We start from the raw sequence: 19046 nt of genomic DNA, 5'->3' as shown, positions 1-19046 counted from the left end.
TCTAGCCCTACCTTTCTCATGATGTGCTCTGCATTTAAGTTAAATAGGCAGGGCTATTTAACTTAACTTAAGAATACAGCCTTGCCGGACTCCTTTCCCAATTTTGAACCAATCATTGGTTCCATGTCCAGTTCTCACTGTTGCTTCTTGACCCGCATATAGGTTTCTCAAGAGACAAATAAGATGGTCTGGTACTCCCATCTCTTTAAGAACTTGCCACAGTTTGTTGTGATCCACACAATCAAATGCTTTAGCCTAGTCAATGAAGCAGAAGTAGATGTTTTTCTGGAGAGAGAGTTTTTCTGTTTCCCTAGCTTTCTCCATGATACAGCGCATGTTCGCAATTTGATCTCTAGTTCCTCTGCCTCTTCAAAATCCTCCCTGTACTTCTGAAAGTTCTCGATCCACGAGCTTGTAGGATTTTAAGCATAACTTTACTAGCATGTGAAATGAGTGCAATGGTGCGATAGTTTGAACATTCTTTGGCATTGCCTTTCTTTGGAATTGGAATGTAAACTGATCTTTTCCAATCCTGTGGCCACTGTTGAGTTTTCCAAATTTGCTGGCAAATTGAGTGTAGCACTTTTACTGCACCGTCTTTTAAGATCTTGAATAGCTCAGCTGGAATACTGTCACCTCCACCAGCTTTGTTGTTGCTCAGCTTTCCTAAGGCTGATTTCACTTCACATTCTAGGATGTCTGGCTTGAAGTCAGTGACCACCTCATCATGGTTATCAGGGATGCTAAGCTCATTCTTGTATAGTTCTTCTGTGTAATTTTGCCACCTCTTCTTAATCTTTTCTGCCTCTGTTAGGTCCCTGCCATTTTGGTCCTTTATCATGCCCATTTTTGCATGAAACGTTCACTTCATCTCTACAATTTTCTTGAAGAAATCTCTGGTCCTCCCTATTCTATTGTTTTCTTCTATTTCTTTGCACTGTTCATTTAAGAGGGCATTCTTATCTCTTCTAGCTATTCTCTGGAATTCTGCATTCAATTGGGTGTATCTTTCTCTTTTCCCCTTGCCTTTCGCTTCCCTTCTTTCCTCAACTATTTGCAAAGCTTCCTCAGACAGCCATTTTGCTTTCTTGTATTTCTTTTTCTTTGGGATGGTTTTAGTTGCTACCTCTTGTACAATGTTGCGAACCTCTGTCCATAGTTCTTCAGGCACTCTGTCTATCAGATCTAATTCCTTAAATCTATTTGTCACCTGTACTGTCTGTTCATCAGGGATATGATTTAGTTCATACCTGAATGGCCTAGTGCTTTTCCCTACTTTCTTTAATTTAAGCCTAAATTTTGCAATGAGAAGCTCATGGTCTGAACCACAGTCAGCTCCTGGTCTTTTTTTTACTGACTGTATAGAGCTTCTCCTACTTTGGCTGCAGAGCACATAGTCAATCTGATTTCTCTGTTGACCATCTGGTGATGTCCATGTGTAGAGCCGTCTCTTGGGTTGTTGGAAAAGAGTGTTTGCTATGATCATCGTATTCTCTTTACAAAATTCTATCAGCCTGTGGCCTGCTTCATTTTTTACTCCAAGGCCAAACTTGCCTGTTATTCTGGTTATCTTTTGGCTTCCTACTTTAGCATTCCAATCCCCATGATGATAAGCACATCATTGTTTGGTGTTAGTTCTATAAGGTGCTGTAGGGCTTCATAGAATCAGTCAATTTCATCCTCTTCAGCACCGGTGGTTGGGGCATAGACTTGGACTACTGTGATATTGAATGGTTTGCCTTGGATTCGAACTGAGATCATTCTGTCATTTTGGGGATTGTATTCCAATATTGCTTTTCCTACTCTTTTATTGACTATGAAGGCTACTCTATTTCTTCTGAGGGATTCTTGCCCACAGTAGTATAACTGATGGTCCTCTGAATTAAATCCACCCATTCCTGTCCATTTTAGTTTGTTGATTCCTAAGATGTCGATGTTCAGTCTTGTCATCTCTTGTTTGACCACGTCCAGCTTGCCTTGATTCATGGATCTTACATTCCAAGTTCCTATGGAGAATAGATCTTTACAGCATCGGACTTTCCAGCATCATATCTTTTTGCCTTTTGGTACTGTCCATGAGCTTTTCATGGTAAAGAAACTGGAGTGGGTTGCCATTTCCTTCTCCAGTGGATCACATTTTGTCAGAACTCTGCTATGACCTGTCTGTCTTGGGTGGCCCTGCATGGCATAGCTCATAGCTTCATTGAGTTACGCAAGCCCCTTCGCCATGACAAGGCAGTAATCCATGAAGGGCATGTTTTACTTCCATTATATACCACTCTTCTAGTACTCAACAACCAATTCTTAAGACTGTGTGCATACAAAGCACCCCATAATTCTAATTTAATCTCTTCATCAAATGTTTCCCCTAAATCAACAAATATAATGCATTTTTTTCATATTCACCCATTTGTAGTAATTTGCTAAAGACAGATACTTTATTCATTTATTAGTGTTATAGCCAAAGAAAAGAACATTTTAAAAAAGGTAAAATACAAGGTCTATTTTAGATAAAATTGCTAAAAGAAAACACAATAATAAAATACATAGGTCTAAATACAAAGAATCAATGTTATGATAAATACATCACCATTACACAATGCCCAGATCTGTTCAATATAATGGTTTCTTAGTTGAACTGTTTTGTCTATAATCTTAGCAATTTATAAGAGCAAAAATCTAGTCTATGTATCTCCTGTCTGGCATAAAGCCAGAGCATACTTTCCAAATTCTGTTCATCGGTACCTCTTGTCTATTTTTAAGTTCTGCCAAATACTTGGCCAGGCACACATAATGAACTAATCTTTCTGTAGATTTTATTAAATAAGTCATATTATCATGCCATAAGAAAACTATATATTTTAACAGGACTGTGGAGACTTCCTTCTCTCCCAGCAATTGGATAAAAGTAAGCCCAACAAATGAAAGTAGAATGTAGAATGTAGAGTTCATGAGATGTTACAGCATAGTGCGTAGGAGGGGTCAAAAATATCATCAGTCATGAGTACCTTGCTCCCATAAGAGATTTAAGTCCAGTCCACCTTGAATTCCTTTCAATTCTTAACTCCCACTAATTTCCCTTGACCATTATAGTTCAGATTCTAGTAGATAGCTTAAGTTTATAAAATATCTTTATACACATTTGAACTGTCTAGATCTCCTGATTTCTCTGGTGTTGACACAGTGATTGTGATATATGGTATAGTTGTGAGGTTTGCTCACTTTTATTTATTCTGTTTTAATTAATATTTTGACCCATGTACAATTATAATTTATGAGATAGGCAGTCATATACATTTCTAAATAAATAAAACTTATCCAGTTGCACCCTTTAAACTTACTTACCCTTTACCATTATTTAGCATTCTTATACCATTTATGATTTCCTTTTCATCAGTTTTATCTTGGACACCAATATAACAATTTAGCTTCATTGTTTGATATATTACCATAATTCCCACACAAATCTCTTTTATACTTCTTTCAGCATTACTGTACTTCATCTTCTTCCCAAATCAATTTTAATTCCATCTACAAATAGTCCTGAACTCATGACCACAATTGAGCCCAAAATTTCTGTTACTATGCAAGACAGTTAAGTTAATTTTGCCCCATTTTATCACCTTTCTTGCCATAATTCTTAAGTGAATCACTGCAGTTGTTAAAATAGTAACACGGTTAAGTCAATATGGCTTCCCCATTGACTTTGCTTGTCAGAAGGTCACAAAAGGAGATCCCACAATCCCGGACATTGCAACTGTCATCAATATGAGTCAGTTGCCAACCTTCTGAATTTTGATCACATGACCATGGGGATGCTGCAATGGTCATAACTGTGAAAAATGGTCATAAGTCACTTTTTCCAGTGCCAATAACTTCAATGTTCATTAAATGAACTGTTGTAAGTCAAGGACTACCTGTATTCTGCTGAAGCTCCTTGTTTAGCCCATTTCATCAACTTCCAGAATAGTTTTTATTTTTATTGAAATCATTTTGCATTTTTGCCTGCTTTATTTAATCATTTTGCTATCTTTGATTACACTTTTTGCAACTATATATTTTTTCTTTATATCTTTCTGACTTGTCTCCTCATTGTAAGCAGGAATGGTTTTCCTACACACACATTTTTCATCACAGTCTCTTTCCCTTTATCATTCCACCTTTTTCATATTTCCATTTTATAGATACATTTTTAAAATATTTTTTTTATTTTATTCAAAACATTAAAATACAAACTCCAAAAAAAGATACAAAAACAAAACATAGCTAAACAAGACTATACCAAAAAAGGTGCATAAACAAAACAAAATAGACATACATAAATTCCCCTCCCAGTTGAATACTTATAAATATACTTCAGAGATAATAACTCCTCCTCCCTTGCGAAGCAGGCACACAATTTGTAAATTTCTACAACACGATTTACCCAGCCCACTTAACCAGTGGTGGGATTCAAATATGTGCACAACTGGTTCTCTGTGTGGATGCTGCTTCCGGAAGTCCATTCTGGGCCTGGGCAACAAAAAATTAGCTACTGATTCTGCCGAACTGGTGCGAACTGGCTGAATCCCACCACTGCACTTAACCTGAAATCTCTCTATTATATGAAAACATAGTTAATAGGTAAAACTAACAGCTAAATTAAACTTCTAAATTCTCTGTTAATGATATATTGTGTTTCAGTTACAGAAAGTCCACACTAGTGGACTTCTAGTCTACTATAAGATCCATGAATCAAGAAAAGCTGGACGTGGTCAAACAAGAGATGACAAGACTAAACATCGACATCTTAGGTATCAGCGAACTAAAGTGGACAGGAATGGGTGAATTTAATTCAGATGACCATCAGGTATACTACTGCGGGCAAGAATCCCTCAGAAGAAATGGAGTAGCCTTCATAGTCAATAAAAAAGTAGGAAAAGCAATACTGGGATACAACCCTCAAAATGACAGAATGATCTCAGTTCGAATCCAAGGCAAACCATTCAATATCACAGTAGTCCAAGTCTATGCCCCAACCACCGGTGCTGAAGAGGATGAAATTGACCGGTTCTATGAAGCCCTACAGCACCTTATAGAACTAACACCCAAAAATGATGTCCTTATCATCATGGGAGATTAGAATGCTAAAGTAGGAAGCCAAAAGATAACTGGAATAACAGGCAAGTTTGGCCTTGGAGTACAAAATGAAGCAGGGCACAGGCTGATAGAATTTTGTCAAGAGAATACGATGGTCATAGCAAACACTCTTTTCCAACAACCCAAGAGATGGCTTTACACATGGACATCACCAGACGGTCAACACAGAAATCAGATTGACTATATGCTCTGCAGCCAAAGATGGAGACGCTCTATACAGTCAGTAAAAACAAGACCAGGAGCTGACTGTGGCTCAGACCATGAGCTTCTTGTTGCAAAGTTTAGGCTTAAATTAAAGAAAGTAGGGAAAAGCGCTAGGCCAGTCAGGTATGAATTAAATCATATCCCTGTTGAATATACAGTAGAGGTGACAAATAGATTTAAGGAATTAGATCTGATAGACAGAGTGCCTGAAGAACTATGGACAGAGGTTCGCAACATTGTACAACAGGTAGCAACCAAAACCATCCCAAAGAAAAAGAAATACAAGAAAGCAAAATGGCTGTCTGAGGAAGCTTTGCAAATAGCTGAGGAAAGGAGGGAAGCGAAAGGCAAGGGAGAAAAAGAAAGATATGCCCAATTAAATGCAGAATTCCAAAGAATAGCTAGAAGAGATAAGAATGCCTTCTTAAATGAACAATGCAAAGAAATAGAAGAAAACAATAGAATAGGGAGGACCAGAGATCTTTTCAAGAAAATTGGAGAGATGAAGGGAACATTTCATGCAAAAATGGGCATGATAAAGGACCAAAATGGCAGGGACCTAACAGAGGCAGAAGAGATTAAGAAGAGGTGGCAAAATTACACAGAAGAACTATACAAGAATGAGCTTAATGTCCCTGATAATCACAATGAGTTGGTCACTGACCTCGAGCCAGACATCCTAGAATGTGAAGTGAAGTGGGCCTTAGAGAAGCTCAGCAACAACAAAGCTAGTGGAGGTGACAGTATTCCAGCTGAGCTATTCAAAATCTTAAAAGACGATGCAGTAAAAGTGCTACACTCAATTTGCCAGCAAATTTGGAAAACTCAACAGTGGCCACAGGATTGGAAAAGATCAGTTTACATTCCAATTCCAAAGAAAGGCAGTGCCAAAGAATGTTCAAACTATCACACCATTGCACTCATTTCTCATGCTAGTAAAGTTATGCTTAAAATTCTACAAGCTAGACTTCAGCAGTATGTGGATCGAGAACTACCAGAAGTACAGGCAGTATTTCGAAGAGGCAGAGGAACTAGAGATCAAATTGCTAACATACGCTGGATCATGGAGAAAGCTAGAGAGTTCCAGAAAAATATCTACTTCTGCTTCATTGACTATGCTAAAGCATTTGATTGTGTGGATCATAACAAACTGTGGCAAGTCCTTAAAGAGATGGGCATACCAGACCATCTTATTTGTCTCTTGAGAAACCTATATGCAGGCCAAGAAGCAACAGTGAGAACTGGACACGGAACCACTGATTGGTTCAAAATTGGGAAAGGAGTCCGGCAAGGCTGTATACTGTCGCCTTGCCTATTTAACTTATATGCAGAGCACATCATGAGAAAGGCAGGGCTAGATGAATCAAAAGTTGGAATTAAGATTGCCGGAAGAAACATCAACAACCTAAGATATGCAGATGATACCACTCTAATGGCAGAAAGTGAAGAAGAACTAAAGAGCCTCTTGTTGCGAGTGAAGAAGGAGAGTGCAAAACCTGGGTTGAAACTGAACATTAAGAAAACCAAGATCATGGCATCTGGCCCTCTCAATTCCTGGCAAATAGATGGGGAAGAAATGGAGGTAGTGACAGATTTTATTTTCCTGGGCTCCAAGATCACTGCAGATGGGGACTGTAGCCAAGAAATTAAAAGACGCTTGCTCCTGGGGAGGAAAGCCATGGCAAATCTAGACAGCACACTAAAAAGCAGAGACATCACCCTGTCAACAAAAGTGCGTATAGTCAAGGCTATGGTCTTCCCAGTTGCAATGTATGGCAGTGAAAGCTGGACCATAAGAAAGGCTGAGTGCCAAAGAATTGAAGCCTTTGAACTATGGTGCTGGAGAAGACTCCTGCGAGTCCCTTGGACTGCAAGGCGATCAAACCAGTCAGTCCTAGAGGAGATCAACCCTGACTGCTCTTTAGAAGGCCAGATCCTGAAGCTAAAACTCAAATACTTTGGCCACCTAATGAGAAGGAAGGACTCACTGGAGAAGAGCCTAATGCTGGGAAAGATCGAGGGCAATAGAAGAAGGGGACGACAGAGAATGAGGTGGCTGGATGGAGTCACTGAAGCAGTAGGCGTGAGCTTAAATGGACTCCAGAAGATGGTAGAGGACAGGAAGGCCTGGAGGAACATTGTCCATGGGGTCGCGATGGGTCGGACACGACTTCGCAACTAACAACAACAACAGTCTACTATAAATCATAACAATCATAGTCTCTTGTCTGTCCAGGTTCAATAGCCTTGACTGATTCTTAATAGTAAGTCTTTTCCTTAAAATATTAAACAGGATCTTTCCTAACAATTGGATATTATTCCCCCAAATCACAAGTCTCTGCTGTATGTATCTCCTTTTGCACAAAAAAGTCTCCTATAAAGTGCAAGATAACATTTCTTAACATTTGTTTTCTGATTGGGTATAATAAAACCATTCCCCAATCCCTCTCATTCTTATTGGAAAAGTCAGTTTATCACTGAACAGTTCTGTCAACACTGAATCTTTGGAATCCATACCATTCTCAGAGTCCTCTAACCAACTTGTATTTTCCCAGTCACCTCATCTTTCAGGGCTGCCAGCAGCAAGTTACATTCCACTTCATCTGGTTGTAAATCTTGTTCTAAAACCATTACTTTATCAAGCTTTTTATCCAAATTTTCAAGCTGAATTTGTAAGTTAGAAAATATTTTTTCTGCCCAGTTTTGCCAATAAACTTTTCTTGATATATTGCTTGCATTCCAACTATATTTTGATATAGTCATTGGCAAAACATTTTACAACTGAAACCTTTACAGCCAGTTATAAAATAGCTGTTCTCAAACACAGGAAAAATTAAGCTCCAAAAACAATAAGAAATTTCAGCAAAAAAGAATTTTTTATCAGAAATTAAGAAAAATTAAGAACATATTAAGAATACTTAACTAACTTATAAAGTACAAAACCTCTGTAGTGAAAGTATGATACTGATGTAAATCAAAACAGATCTCTTTCACTACATAGAGTTGCCTTGGCTTCCATGCAGTAAAGGTAGAATTGGTTTTACACCAGCTAATAAAACAATAAAAAGAACATAAAAAGAAGCCACTTTAAGATCCAGCAGGGGGTTAAATTGCATCAGCATTCAACCAGTAGATTAACATTTGAAAATAAAAATAAAAAAATCAGAAAAAAGAAAAAAAAAAGAAAAAATGCAGATAAAATATAGGCGTTCTTAAAAAGCAGAGAATGGAAAGGAAAAGATGGAGACTAAACTCTCCTACCACGCCAACCTAGCACTCTTACCTTTTAGCTCCTCTTTTCATGTAGGTCATGGTCATCCAAGAGTCATCTTGAGACATTCCTATAGCTCCCGTTCATAACGAGGTGTGTGTATGTGCTGTCAGCAGGGGGGAAAAAATCCTGCTGAGTCAGAACGTCACCTATCATTCCACCAAATATCCTTTTACAGAAGGCCAACAAAATTTGGCCATCCAAATCTCAGGGATCACGCTGTTCCAAAGGGCATTATAAAAGAAATGAATGAAGTATCTGTGTAAGCATATTATCATACATTCTGAGATGACTGGAACATCTGCCTGCACTGAAATGTTAAGGCTGTTTCATTGTGCATTGTTCTAAATGGCCCTATCAAAGTAGTTTGCATAAGGCATTTTTTAAAAAAAAAAATGGGTAACATAGATATATTTTAAAATGGAAATTATAGCATGGGATGCCTATATTTATTCTGGAAATACATTTTTTTTATCTGAACATTAAAATACACAATCCATTTTCTGAACACAACATGGCAGCATTTCAGAAATTTCATTCCGCCTAGTTACTGCAACCAAAATATTTGTATTTATATAAGTAATTCAATTAATCTTTAAGGGGAAAAGACTCTAGTTAGATTTATGTAAACATACTGGTTAGGCAGTACATCTTCATTCCTTCCACTTCAGTGAATGGAATCATAGAGAACAGACAACAAAAAATGCACCAAAGTGCTTTATTCTCTTTTTATAGCCTGTCAAATTATTGCAGTGACACCCATAGTTGGTTGTGAAACACTGGGAACCACTGCTAGTAATGAAACACATAGTTTAAGTTTTGTATTGAATTTAGGTAATGTACCATAAAACATTGCATGAAAACACTAATTTTCTCAATATATATTAGTAGGCACCATGTTTATCAAAGAAAAGAAAAGATCTTTTTAAACATAGTTTCTTCCTATGAAGTATTGGCTAAGCTTTATTTATTCATTTATTCATTCAGTAATTATAATTGTGATGGCATGTGGGTCATCAAATTACCGAGAGGATGACAATGGTTGTCTTGTCTACTATATTAAACTACGGTATTGTCTATGTGTAAAACAGTTCACATTTTTGATATGAAAATGCTCTAAGTATATGTCTCTTTACTCTTTAAGCGATGAATAACATTTATCAAATGAACTCTGAGGGGAAACCTATATTTAGTCAGGTCATGGCTGGTCATATTACTGGAGCAAAGCAATTGTCTCACATGGGACTTATTTAGAGAGAAAGGAAGCGGCTGTATTGTCTTGGAGGATAAGGCACAACCTGCCATTTCTTAAAAATTAACTTGCTTCAGTCAAGGGAAGGAAAAGTATTAAGGTGAGAGTCAGTTGCCAATTAGGTCAGCTTTACTGATAGAAGAGAACACTTGTAGTTCAGGTTTGAACTATGGGGTTCTTGGTCCCTAGCACTGATGATGTTACCTAGTTGGGTAATAAAATATCTGCAGGAAAATAACCAAGCTCAGAGAGCACCAAGGACCTCACAAGTCAGCTTTATATATGAAATGAAGGAAAAACTTTTTTGCCCACTATCTCAGACAGAAAAATGCCTTGGATTTAGGTTAACTTTTTATATTACTGACAATTTTCGGAAACTTTTAAAATCATAGTAGATTTTGGGACACCAAAGAAATAAAGAAATCAGTAATAAATTCAAATAGTATTTTTTTCTGGATTTCAGATTGTTCTCACATTCACAGCATTTTGCTGTGAATGCTTAAAATTTCTGAACAGTGTTGGATTTGCTTTCAACATGACTTGCATCATTGCAGTTCTCCAACTGCCTCATATTTCTGATTGTTACACTACAGCAACAATGCCAAGAGATTTCTAGTATTGACCCACACAACAGTTGCTCCTATCTATCTATTGTGGGCAAAAGGCTCATGTGGAAATAAATTGTAGGATTTGATGATTTTAAGATAGGAGTGAGCAACATGTAACCCATTACAGATATAGATACTTCTTCATTTCAGCAAAATTGAGATATTGTGGCAAAATGTCAAATTCATTGAAGCTATTTTTATGTTTCCTAAATAAGAAAATAAGCATGTTAAGCATCTACTAATCCTAGTATATGTCTTTTGCTTCTTTTGCCAATCCAAAGAACAGAAATAGATGCTGTGACTTTTAATCTCTTCTCTGCAGTGATGTCATTATAAAAGGCAGAAAAAATTATTTTAAGCATACAGATCCTTGCTGGGGGAAAAAAACTTCATATTCTCAAAATTTTTAACCTAGGTCTGACAATTTGTTACCCTAGACCTGCTATCTAGGATGACAGAAATAGTACACACTCATGAGCTTAGCAACAGGAAATTCAAGGACAAGGCTATGATAAATAAGATATTCTATTGCAGATAGAAAAGAAGCTTTTATGATAATGAAAATTAGCTCCTTCAAAATCTTGGAATCTAGTCATTTATACACAGTATGTTAGTCCCAGAGTTTAAACTTGCATTCTGTTTTCCTGCCTTTAGCTGCCTTTGCCTGCCCATCATTAATAACAACCTTTGTTAAAAGAAAAAAAAAACTTTCCTTCTTTTTTCAGATGTTTTATCCTGCTTTTATTTTTGTATAAATAATTCAAGTGATAAACATACATATTACTCTTTTCCCCTACTTTTCCCCACAGCAACACCCCTGGATTGGTGGATTGGGCTATGAGAGAGTGACTGGCCCAAAAGCACTCAGCTGGTTTTCATGTTTAAGGCAGGTCTACAACTCACAGTCTCCCAGTATCTAGCCTGGGTGCCTTAACCACCAGTTCACTTCTAGCCTAGTATCTGAATCACTAGACCAACTTCTGTCCAGTGTCTCCTCTTCTTGTTATCTCAGATGAAGAAGAGTTTTTTTCTATGTACTTTTTTTTTACCAATAATTGGTCAATCAAGTGTTTTCCTTCTAGCTCTCATTCTACAAAGTCAACAACATACTGTTGTACAGTCTGCTAAACAGACTGTTGCAATACATTGCACTACAGTGTTACAGTACATTGTCATGTATTTGACAAGGTCATCAAAATTAGCATTCAGAATATCAAAAAGTTGGCATAGTTGACTAGTCTATGACAGACAGAGACTTGTGCGTTTTGCAAGCTCCTTCTGATAATAGACCAGTTATAAATCCTGACAGCCATTCAGTTCATATGGAAATCTGAAGGTGTTGGACATATGAAAGTTACAACAAGAGAGCAAGTAGTAAATTTCCCAAGATTTCTTTCTTTTTTGCAGGACAGGGAAACAGTAGTATAACATCAAAGAGCTATACTACTGTTGCTACCATGACTGGAACTTTGGGGATAGTAGATGGCTTAGAAGCCATGGGTTAAGGCAGTTTCTGCCCCACTTCTAGGGCTACTTGATTAATCATCTTGGTCAACTGGCTCATCTAATTGTTCTGGTACTAGAGCTAAACATATAGATTTGTATGAGGTCCAGTAGCTATGTTTTTAATAACAGAGTAACAGAGTTGGAAGGGATCTTGGAAATCTTCTAGTCCAACCCCCTGTTCAAGCAGGAGGCCCTATACCATTTCAGACAAGTGGCTGTCCAGTCTCTTCTTAAAATCCTCCAATGATGGAGCACCCTAACTTCTGAAGGCAAACTGTTCCACTGGATAACTATTCTCACTATTAGGACATTTCTCCTTAGTTCTAGGTTGCTTAATTCTAGAAACCTGAAAGTATTTCTCCTTCTATGGAGATAGGAATAAGGAGTAGCTGATCTTGCTGTCAGAGCTTCACTATGGACATAGGAGTTAATCTTTCTCTAGGAATATAAATGTAGTCTTGTAAGTTTGCAAAACTTTTACATTGCAGTTGTTAAAGCTGCTGTTATAACAACAATGATCAACTGCTGCAGAATGTGAGAATCTAGCTAAACAGATATAGTTTAACTCTATGTCAATTTCTTCTACCCTTATATGATAATTGTGTTTTGTTATCTGCTCTTTATCTTGTACACTAAGGGTATCTCCACAGTGGTTTGATAATTATTGACCTTCAACCCTAAAATCTATAACTGACTTCCTATATAACTAAACTGGCTTTTAGTTTTGGAATTTTAAAGATAATTTCATATATATTTGAATATGAAGGCATAGATGTTAATGATGAAATAAGGAAATCTGTTTGAAGCTCTGGGATAATGCTTACATTTCAAAACCAGACAAAACAATAAATCGGGTAAGATTTGCAATTCTTATATAAACTTGAAAGTAGTGGTATTTTTTTTGTACAAATATACAACTGAGAGATATACATTTCATTTATTTACACAGAGGGGATTCCACACAATTTGAGTTTTTACCAGATGTCTTAGAAGCTTAATAATACTACTCTTAGTTAGGGATTCATTCCCCAATCTTATCTAGTTCATATTATTTTGATTAAAATTACCATCAGATATCATTTAACACTATAGCAATTAATCTAGTATCACCCTAAATATTTTGGACCACAGTTTCTACATGGCCTTTGATTATTGTGGTTGAAATATATAGGATTTATAATCCAGAACCTCAAGGGGTGAGAATGTGAAGAATGTTTTTCAAAACAGACTGTCAGAATCCATTTATATCATATTCATAAATGTATGTTTAAAACGTTGTTCCTGGATTGTGCCATCTCCCGAGAAGGAGGGAACGAATGTGTATTGAGCCTGTATTAGGCATTTCAAAGGAAAAGAGAAGCCTTTTGAACTGGGGGAACAAAAGGGAGGGTTAGGTTAGGTAGCATCTGGCTTGTGTCAAGGAAGAGAGCAATAAACATAAAAGGTCCTAAGTTCCTTTTTCCCACGAGAGGGATGATACGAGGTAAATGATGGGGGACTGACCAAATGGGGTTAAGGGGGGGTTGAACCGGAAACTCTTTATAAGGTTTTAGTTTGTAGAACAATATTAAGTCCTGTCTTGTATTCCTACAACCAAGCATGTCATAGTAAAGATTCCTTTTGGACTAGATTTGGCTCCAAGTGTTTTGTCTTCCTAAGACGTGGTTTGGGGTGGGTCCTGACACAGACTCTGAATACTAATACTAGGGGTCTGAGAAAGAATAGATCTCCAGGCAAATGCAATCCCATTTTTAGAACACCACCATCATATTTCTTATTCAAACTTTTCTTCTGGGTTGCTTGTGCAAGATAACAGTTCCAGTTAGCATGGCATATGCAAATGTAAATAACTATATTTGAGGCTGTTTACTCCTGACTGTTTTCTAAATTTCAGTACTTGTGTTGCTATTCATTTTATCACTTATACACATCAGTGAATCATTTTGACGATCAAAGATTGTGAGGAAGCAGAGATTGATATGGACTATGGTCTTGCCAACTTTCTGTCAACACATGGGAAAATGTGGTTTAGATGGTAAATGGGATCTGGCCTGTGAATGTGGAGAGATTATTATTGATCTTCTAGTAGAGTTCTGTGCCCCATTAGTGGTCCACAGGTTAAATTGCTGCTTTAAACAATGATAATTTCCATATTATATATTCTAATTGTGAATAGTATTTATTATTTTAATGTTATTTAAGGGTTTTATTATATATTTTGTGGAAGGAAGAGCAGCAAATATGTGGAACTGAATGATATGTGTTGAGGTATTAAGGGATATTACTTTGATGTATCTATTTTCATGTTTTATAAATCTTCATAGCTTTATCAGCAGTCACATTATTATTATTATTATTATTATTATTATTATTATTATTATTATTATTATTATTATTATTAGGCATTTCTGTTGTTGTTGCTATATCTATTACCTATGCAACATGCTTAATGAGTGTAAATTTAAGTTTGCCTCCCTAGGTGCTTGTAAGCATCACATAGGGCAATATTTGACTACTATCATCATTTCAATTATTAAAGACACAGAAATGAGTCAGGCCTTGAATTTTTTTTACTAATGAATACTTTTACGCATATAAAAATAAACTTGGATAAATTTAGATGTGTTGCTAGTAACTCCTACATTTGTTGTGACATTTTGTAAAATTATTCAGTAATTGAAAAAAATGTTTTCTGAAAGGTATAGTTGAATTTCGGAAGGTGTTTGAAGCTGAAGGTCCTGTCAAGCTGTTATAATGTTGAAGTTGACACAGAGCTCCATGGAGGTTGCAGAATGCTATATCAGAAAGCACTTCTATTTCATGGACTTCTTCCATGCAGTAATATGTAAGATCAATAGTTCTGCACTTATTTGAAATTTATTCACTAAATGCTTGGAAAGAACCGTTTGATATTGTTTTGTTTTTAAACTGTTGGATGTAAAGAATAGGTTGGGGGTGTCAGGGAACAAATCTAAATTAAAGACTTGATCCAACAATTTGTGATCCCAGAGTATATTGGGTTTCTAAATATCTACACAGAGAATGAGGTGGCTGGATGGAGTCACTGAAGCAGTAGGCGTGAGCTTAAATGGACTCCAGAAGATGGTAGAGAACAGGAAGGCCTGGAGGAACGTTATCCATGTGGCCGCGATGGGTCGGACATGACTTTGCAACTAACAACAACAACAAATATCTGCATTCTAAGCAGTGGTTGTGCAGCATTTCTGATTTGAGGGCAGAAACATATTTCATTGTATACAAGGTCATTCACATAATACTTGTTTGCAAATTATAAAGCAAATATATGTTTTCCCAATACTGTCACTGTCTCTACAACTGTCATTCAGTTCCAGGGGAAAAGGCAATTGGATTAAGGAGTGGCAGATATTATGTTTGCCCTTGTACTGCAAATCACCTTTTTGCTTTCAAATCTGAAGACCTGGAAAGTCCTATCGGTAATGTTTCTACATTACTTCCACATAACAATTTTTTTCATTGCATTAGAATTGCTATGAATAGCATGGACTTTATTTCTTCACTGAGTCATAATGTTTCCATCATTTGAACTGCTGATTGCAGTTTACAAAGGGTGTGAAATGGCTTTCTCTATATTATAGAATCATGGTGAGGTCAGCTGAGAATGCATTCCTTCGTGTGCCATCTGTGTGCTAAATTCAAATAACAAGAATTCATATCCTTTACAGATTCACCATTTATATACGAAGAGGGGTATGGTACTACTTCAACTTCATGGAATAGTCCTGTCTTCTAAGATGATGTTATATCTTCTGTTTAAAAAATCACTTCTTTATCTGACTTTTTCATATATTATTTGTTTTCATGTTTGGATTCTCATATAAACTCCAAACAGAGGAAGATTTTGCTCCACTGAGTGATTTCCTCCCATAATCCAACAAGTTTCTTGTGGGAAGGATCTGTGAAGATGGAGGAAAGGAAGAAAATCACCACAGAAATCAGTTCAAATGGAATCTTCCTCCCTCCCTATAAGCCAATACTACCAACTCTTGATGGATGGATCATTGAAGAGGCATAAAGCAAGCAGAAACCACCCAGAAACCTACTTAGTATCACAGAGACATTATCAATTCTAGAAATTATTGGGGGCAGGGAGGCTCTTTAAAAAACATTATCATTATGATGTCAGATAATCTATGTTGACTATAAACTGTCTTAGTTTTCAGTCCTGAAAGATGAAATATAAACTAATGACACCAAGCATAATAACCACAATTGGCAGCAGGCAGCAAACTACTTGTTACAAGGAATGATCACATTGAGGGTCATGATTTCTTATAGAGATCAGGAAGGTTGGAGCCAACCTCACTCCAGGGGCTAAGATATTTCAGAGGGCAGGTGCAACAGCAGTGAGAATAAATGGGTTGCTGGGCCTGCAGCTTGCCCCCTCTACCAGCATGGGTGGGACAGACCAATCCCAGTGGGATGGGATGATCCCTAAGTAGCCTGGACCCATGCCATGAAAGGCTTTAAAGGTGATTACCAACGCCTTGAGCTGCACTTGGAAGCAGACCGGCAATGCATCTCCCACTTCTTAATGGGGGGGGCACCTAAATGAAATGATAGTTATGGTGCATCTTGACCTGGAGGAAGGGGCCCAGGGGATAAATGTTGAAAGAAGGCAAAGGACAGGAGAAAGCATTATGGTGGTGATAGGTATGAGGAGATATAGCAGGAATGTAGGGAACCAGGGATATGATTTGAAGAAGGAATCCATAGGCCAGGTGCAGAAGAAACGTGTTAGAGAGTGGGGGGGTATAATAAGAGATTCAGATTAGCCACTGCTGCCACCCATTGTTGCCACCAGCACCCCACAACTCACTGGGGTATAGGTCGGAGGAAAAGGCATTGGCAAAAGATTCTGTTTTTACAGCCTATCTCATTTCTAGTCTTCCTGTGAAGTCTGTTTTCTGATCTAGTCTACCTTGAAGGGCTGAAAAGGGTGGGGAGAGGGTAGATTACTATCAGGGAAGGCAGTGTTGATGTTTAATACCAATGTTATGTTCCAGTCCTCTGTGCTCAGTCTCAAGATCTGATCTCTGTAGCTTTTGTAGTCCCATTTGCTGCTACTTACTGCAAGTTCAGCCAGTAATAAAGCTCATCTCATAAGGGGGGGGGGGTGCTGTAGGAGAAGAGATGACAGAACCTGGGGCAGAATGAAAAGGGAGATCAGCCTAGAATCCCTATATTGCCACAAGCAGGGCTTTTTTTGTCATGGAACGCTCAGAACGGAGTTCCGGCACCTTTTTTGGATGGAACCTTGTAGGGTAGGCAAGGCAGGTTGTATGACATGTGTGAGTTCCAGCATCTTTTTCTTTTACAAAAAAAGCACTGGCCATAATAAAATTAAGTCCAACACACCCCCCCCAGTAAATGCCATTGAGCCTTGGCAGATTCCTGTGTGTAGGCTTTTAGCAATAAATGTGTTTAATTGAGTCTTCACGTGTGGAGCTGATCTTTCATACTCTACAGCTGACTTGTCAAAACTTAGTTGGGCATCATGATGGGGTTCCACTCTATGACATGGGCCTTTCTGGGTTTCATGTATAGCACCACTCCAACTCCAGAACAAGCTGACATTATGGCAGTTATTCTGGAATTTCTGGTAGCCTTTAGGGACATTGTTATGGATATAGCCAGATATAATTGTGAAGTTATTTTCACTGCAGAACGTTAAAGATTAGGTGTCTTTTATTTCTTATCTCTTTCATGTGAAATTAGCATGATCTTCAACAACAAAACAATACTAAATTCAACATTTTAAAAAGATATGCTAAAGTAATCTTTAAAACACAGCAGCATTGATTATAATGTAGATAATATAACCATAAAATAAAGTAGTGAACAAATTAACTACCACCTCAAAAGTCTCACTTTGTTATAAATCATTGAGCTACTTCCACATCCACACGAACTCAGATTTTAAGAACGTGCCTTTGCAACACCATTAAGGACTATAAATTCAAACAATGGAACATGATTGTAAACATTGAGCATGCATGAAATAGTATAGAACTCAAAATAATTACATGGAAAACATCTGAGATATTACTATTTACAAAATTTATTTTGTTCCTTCAGAGGAAGGAAGGAAGGAAGGAAGGAAGGAAGGAAGGAAGGAAGGAAGGAAGGAAGGAAGGAAGGAAGGAAAGAAGGAAGCAAGCAAGCAAGCTAAAGCTAGTTTTTTCAATGAGAACTGTAAAATTAAAAAACAACCACTAGAGTATGTTGAATTATATTTGTAAATTCTTATGTTTATATATGGAGTATTATATTTAGGAGTATTCAGGGTCAATTAATTCAAAACATTAAAAATACAGATTTGGAAAACAGTCATATAATAACTGCTTTACTGGAAATGTCTCTTCCCCTTTTATTTATATTTTTAAAACAGTATTATTTCAATTATTATTCTTGTATTTATTTTTTTCATAACCAATTCGAACACTAATTCCCATAACCCCTTAGTCCATGAATTACAACTTGTTGTTGTTGTTGTTGTTAGCTGCAAAGTCGTGTCCGACCCATCGTGACCCCATGGACAACGTTCCTCCAGGCCTTCCTGTCCTCTACCATCTTCTGGAGTCCATTTAAGCTCACACTTACTGCTTCAGTGACTCCATCCAGCCACCTCATTCTCTGTTGTCCCCTTCTTCTATTGCCCTCAATCTTTCCCAGCATTAGGCTCTTCTCCAGTGAGTCCTTCCTTCTCATTAGGTGGCCAAAGTATTTGAGTTTCAACTTCAGGATCTGGCCTTCGAAAGAGCAGTCAGGGTTGATCTCCTCTAGGACTGACTGGTTTGATTGCCTTGCAGTCCAAGGGATTTGCAGGAGTCTTCTCCAACACCATAGTTCAAAGGCCTCAATTCTTTGGCGCTCAGCCTTTCTTATGGTCCAGCTTTCACAGCCGTACACTGCAACTTGGAAAACCATAGCCTTGACTATACACACTTTTGTTGGCAGGGTGATGTCTCTGCTTTTTAGTATGCTGTCTAGATTTGCCATAGCTTTCCTCCCCAGGAGCAAGCGT

The sequence above is a fragment of the Vipera berus genome, assembly GCF_964194415.1.
Source record: "Vipera berus genome assembly, chromosome: 4".
NCBI lineage: Eukaryota > Metazoa > Chordata > Lepidosauria > Squamata > Viperidae > Vipera > Vipera berus.
Note: the sequence above shows the minus strand (reverse complement) of the source record.